The sequence below is a fragment of the Pseudophryne corroboree genome, chromosome 1 (assembly GCF_028390025.1).
Source record: "Pseudophryne corroboree isolate aPseCor3 chromosome 1, aPseCor3.hap2, whole genome shotgun sequence".
Classification (NCBI taxonomy): Eukaryota; Metazoa; Chordata; class Amphibia; order Anura; family Myobatrachidae; genus Pseudophryne; species Pseudophryne corroboree.
The window spans coordinates 905,971,142-905,976,918 of record NC_086444.1 but is presented as its reverse complement, the minus strand read 5'-3'; the positions used below and the strand labels follow the sequence as shown (position 1 = coordinate 905,976,918).

Genomic DNA, 5,777 nt, shown 5'->3' with positions numbered 1-5,777 from the left:
CAGGGGTTTGGCAAGAATACTTACCCTCCCCCGCTACCCTCCAAACCCTAGCCCTACTTTCCCACAGCCTAACCCTCCATCCCCCCCACAGCCTAACCCTAACCCTTCTAGGTGGTGCCTAAACCTAACCCCCCTCCATGCAGCCTAACCCTAATCTCCCCGGTGGTTCTTAAACGTAACCTCTCCCCCTCCCCCGCAATCTGACCCTAACAGTCCACAGCATACTTATGTTTGGGATACCGGCTGTCGGGATTTTGACATCGGCAATTTCAACTGATGTCGGTATTCCGGCACTGTTCTTCGGGATGCATGTTGGGAATCCAGCATTGGGATTTCAACTGCTTGTATCCTGAACGTATACCATTTTGTAGTGCTCCTCACAGTAGCTGTAATATCTGTTTTTACTGAAAAACAACTATTTATTTAAAAAAAAAAAAAACAACAACAACAACAACATTATTTATGGGTTTCTAATAAGAAGATCCAGGGCCTATTTCAGAGATGTATGCAAACCCAATGGTATACATACAGTTCATCTCCGATGTTTATCGATTTGAGCATGTGCAGGATCTGTACGGAGCATGTGCAGGATCTGTACGGAGCATATGCTGATCTGTTTTGCAGGATGGTCTCAGTATCCCCTAAGCCAGTGATGGCTAACCTTGACACTCCAGCTGTTGTTGAACTACACATCCCAGCATGCCCTGCATCAGTTTTAGTATGGCCAAATAGCAAAACTGTAGCAGGGCATGCTGGGATGTGTAGTTCAACAACATCTGGGGTGTCAAGGTTAGCCATCACTGCCCTAAGCTGCAGCATGATTGACATGTGGCAATGACAGAGCAATACAGAAAACGGGGTGTGTTGGCCCCATTTTCTTGGCACGCTAAGGCCAGTTGCTCTCTCCTTGTATGCAGCTTCACTGGCTCCAGTGAAACACCGGGCATCCTGAGTAACCTCAAGGTTCACACAGAGGGTGCAGATGCCATGTCTGTTCATGCAGCAGCGATCACAGACGGTGGCAGGAGATGTCTATTTATATGAGACGCCTAGTGCAGTATTAGCATATTATCACACAGCCGCTGTGTACAAAGAGGGTTACCCAATCATAAATTGTTTCCTTGCCTTATTTAATGGCGCAAATGTAGTAATTAATTCATTACTAGTAACTTTCTCTTTCTTGATTTTGCCACAAAAGCTTCACTAGATCTTCTGCCTTTGTTATAAATATGATTGTTTTAACCCTTGTTTTGCTTTGCATGGAAAGATCACCGCTCACTGTGCTGAAATGAATTAAATGTTCCTCTCCTGTGTAAGCAATAAGTTCCTGTGAAACAGAGACATCTCCAGCAGCTATCTCCCTATCTATGGGCTTTGGGCAGTCAACTGTGGACATACAGTGCTAGCAAGGTGCATCAGGAGGTCTGCATTACTTACTGTAGCCTGTTGTTTTATTCCAATGAAGATTACAGATGAGAAACATTTCTATACCCTATATTCATAGGTGGTAAATTGGTAATCTTTTAATAGGAAAAAAACCAGCAATGACTTTTGCCTTTTTCTTGATTGAATCCTATTTGATGCTTGTAATTATCACACGTTTCCAGAATTCACATTCCTTTTGAGACAACGTCTGTATTTTAGAATTTTGGGTTACTTGTAATTTTATGATTTCTCCTAAATAAAAGTTGTAGATAAAGAATTATTTGCATCCCTCATATTCATTGTCCAGCATCAGACCAATATCATGTCCTTAAGTGAACATTAATCGCCAGCAGCGGAACTGAACTATAGCACAAAAGTATGTTTAATAAAAATTATAATTTAGCCTAGAAGAAAAATTGCAGTTTAAGTTAGGTCTCCTTTACTTAGAACATACTGTCTATCAATCTTATTTACCTATGATATTAGTGATACTGTACTTAGTGTAACCAAAACTTCAGCCAAACACACATCTACTGTATCCACTTTGTGAATTCCTGATTCCCCTCACATTCTTCTTACCCAAGGTCGATGAGAGAGGGTATTAATTACCTAGGCCCAGCATTGTCCAAGGGACCTGGATGGAGACCAGCAAGCTGTGGGAGAAGATAAATCATATTTTGCATTGTGGCATGGCCACAGGGAACGCAACAGAAATCATGGGGCCTGGTAGTCTCATGGTTTTGGGTCCCCTTATGTGGCTCTCCATCTCAGTACCTTCAGCGTTATCCCCCTATCTGTATCTTCATCTCCAGCCTCATCCTCCTCTCTGTCTCCCCGACTCCAGACTCATAGAAACATATGATGGCAGATAAGAACCTTGTGGCCCATCTAGTCTGCACATATACACGCATACCTAAACACTAGTGTTCAATTTTTCCAGGAGACAAAAAACCTATCAGTGTATTTGTGGATTACGGAATGAAACCGGAGCACCCAGAGGAAACCCACACAAGCACAGGGACAATTTACAAACTTCACACAGTTAGGGCCAGGGTGGGAATCCAACCTATGACCTCAGTGCTGAGAGGCAGTAATGCTAACCATTATATGTACTGCCATTCCCTTTATTCCAGTCTACCTCCCATCTCTCCAGCATCTCCCTCTTCCTCTGTAATTCTCCGGGTCCAGTAAGCCCCCAATGTCACTCCAGCTCCAGCCCCTGGCCTCGCTTACCAACTTTCACTTTTGCTGCTCCTCTTCACAGAAAAATATACAATATATATATATATATTTTGAATGGCTCCCCCTTCATGTCAACGCCCTGCAGTATTCACTAGCAGGGCGAGTGACAGCACCCAAAACCTATGGTGGTTTCTGCGGTCTCCTGAGTGGTCTCCTGTACCCATAGTACCCACCTTTTGCTGGCCTGCATGGCCACACCTCCCAGATTTAGTAACGCTCCTGTCCCTTTTTATACAATGGTACTAATCTGGTAATGCAGCAGGAGACATCACTCCTAGGATGCAGCATTGGATCATCTGCGACACCACCGGAAGGCTGTGTGACCCATGGGGGCATGCAAGCTGGTCACTGCAGATGCAACAATGAATACAAGAAATCTTTGTCTTCTGACTTAGATTCCAGCCTTGGCACTCCCCCACAATGGTGGTGACATGCTATTTTAAGAAATAGGCCATCGCCACCACCCTCTCCATCCCCAAATAGTATCAGACTGTCAATCGCTGATTCCGTCTGTTGCCATACTATGTATACTTTTTTTTAAAGGTGTAGTCATTTACAAGGCATGCAAGGAATGCTCCTTTAAAAAACATCCAAGTTTGGGCAGCATCCCGCACATCGGGTAAACTCGGACTCCATTACATCCGACCAAATGTGTGAATTAATTAAAATAAACTCTGCAATATAGCAAAGAGTAAAATTGAAGTGCTTAGCATAATTGTGGCTACAAATATGGGCCCACCAAATGCCCACCTTCAGATTGGATTAGCACCCCTCCTACCTGCTCAAGGGTTTCTAGCATTTGTAGACTGCATACTGAAAAAGGCACTATGAACTGTAAGTCCTGAATAAATGTATATACAGTATATTGTTTTTATCTATGTAACAATTTTTAACCCCTCTAATTATTATTACCTCTCACCTATGAAACATTGTCAACACATAGCTGCTGCTTCTTACTAATGGAACACTTTTTAACACTTAAACCTCTCACTAGTGTGATGCCTTGGGGCGATTGGCTGGTGCTGGTCTGGGGGGTGGGGGTGGGGGCTTCCATGCTCTGGACATGAACCTTAGGAATGTTTGGGACCAACCAGATGAGATTGCCTGGTCGCGGTTGATGGGTCCATATTTTTGCCCAAATTATGCTAAGCAGCTCAGTTTTACTCCATGTCATATTGCAGAGTTTATTATAATTATTACAATTAGTGCAAAATATGTTTATTGAAAAACAGTAGCAATGACAAACGGTTAACATACAGACAATTGCAATAAAAAGTAGTATCGTAATACAACTGCAGGCCCGTCTAGCTTCCATAGCTAATAACAGGAGAGCATGTAAACAATGTGTTGTAAGAACTCAAACATGTGGAAAGGTATAATTTGATAGTCAAACATGTCTTGTTAACCCTATTAGCTCAAATCAAGAAACAAGATAAAGAAGAAGAGGAAAGAAAAGATACGGAAAGAGGTAGAGGAGAAAAAGAAAAGGGAAAGGAGAAGAACCAGAATCAGAATCACCTGGTCCAAAGCGCGAGTCTCTTGCCTACTACACAACAGGAAGCAGTACGTTTAGGTGGGGAAATGTCTAAGAGGACGTGGAAAAACTGGAGGCGAGGATGGACCTAGAGGTTGGGGAATCTTTAAAAAGTAGCCATCGAACCCACGTGTCCCTGAAGGATGAATATCCCCCATCAGCAGATATCATTATATCATCTAAGTCCATATAAAGATCTACTCTATTCATCCAATCCCTAACGGTTGGAGGGGAGGAGGATCGCCAGCGGACAGGAATCACCGCTTTGGCGGCATTGTTGAGATGGCATAATAAGGAATGTTTATAGCTCGAGATGGGTTTAGACGAGTAATGAAACAGCCAAAACAGGGGATCTGTTGGTACCTCTTCACCCGTAATTTCATCAGAAAGTGAAAGTATCTCCTTCCAGTAGGGTTGGAGTAAGGGGCACGATCACCATATATGGAGCGGGTTCCCTGGGCCAGAGGAACTAATTATTCCAATTAGCATTATTTAGTACTTAAAGTATTTTTTCTAAGTGGAAGTTTTTCAACAATATCCTATTCTAGATATCCTATTATCAGAACAACACTTCATTAGTAACCTTTCAATTTCTGCTTTTTATTGATTACAGTATGAACCTAGTACTGTATTTAAAATAAGTATTGATACAGCCTACATATCAATGCTATGCTATGTTGAAAGTTTTTTTTCTGCAGAGCTTGTTGTAAATTAATTATTGGTGAAAATGAGACAATACTCCAGAGATGAATAATTATACTGCAACGTACAGTTCCAAATTTCTCAAGAGCCTTTATTAACACGAGGGGTAAATATAATGGAGATATCAGAAGTTCTGGAAATTGTTATGCAGAAATTGTCTTTCCTGTGGGTTACACCTACTAGCAGGCAAAGTCGACCATAGCGCAGGCCTGATTATTTGATAAAATCCGGATCTCACAACAGGACTGTTAAGTGACTGCTTCATTATACTGGGCCTCATCTGGCAATACCAATCAGCAGTCCTACACAAGTAAGTAAAGTTATAATCTCCTTTTAGAGCTCAACTTACTGTTAAAACTGAACTGAGGAACTATAACCTCCAGCATTACTAAAGACTCGTCTATTGGAGTTGAACTATTCTTAGTTCAGATTTACCAATATGCTACATTAACTATTTGGACTTCTGCTGATCTTGAAGGGTATCATCCATTTATTGTGTTTACCTATCAATATTAAATTTTTTATGAGAATATTAAATACATTTTTTTGGTGCGCTCTCTTTTAATGAATATTAGATCATTATATCTATATTTTAAAGATTCACAATCATTGTTGTGTTTCATATATACTTTGAAGTAAACTGAGATTTTTTTATTTTATTTTTAAAAACAAGCAAATACTATGACAAACAATACTAAAGTTATATAAACCATAAAGCATAGCCAAAATACTGTGTCCAGTCATGGGGCAGATTTATCAAAGCTTGGAGAGGGAGAAAGTGAAGAGAGTTAAAGTACCAACCAATCAGCTCCTGTAATTTTCAAACACAGCCTGTAACATGACAGAAGCTCATTGGTTAGTGCTGTATCTTTCT

At 41.2% G+C, this 5,777-nt stretch overlaps 1 long non-coding RNA gene across 1 annotated transcript; it reads left to right on the top strand.

Annotated features, from left to right (window-relative positions):
• The first annotated feature begins 765 nt into the window (after positions 1-765).
• On the top strand, positions 766-5,442 carry LOC134965147 (uncharacterized). Its single transcript, XR_010188338.1, has 2 exons — positions 766-1,422; positions 4,082-5,442. It is a non-coding gene; the product is annotated as an uncharacterized LOC134965147 (long non-coding RNA).
• Positions 5,443-5,777: the final 335 nt, after the last annotated feature.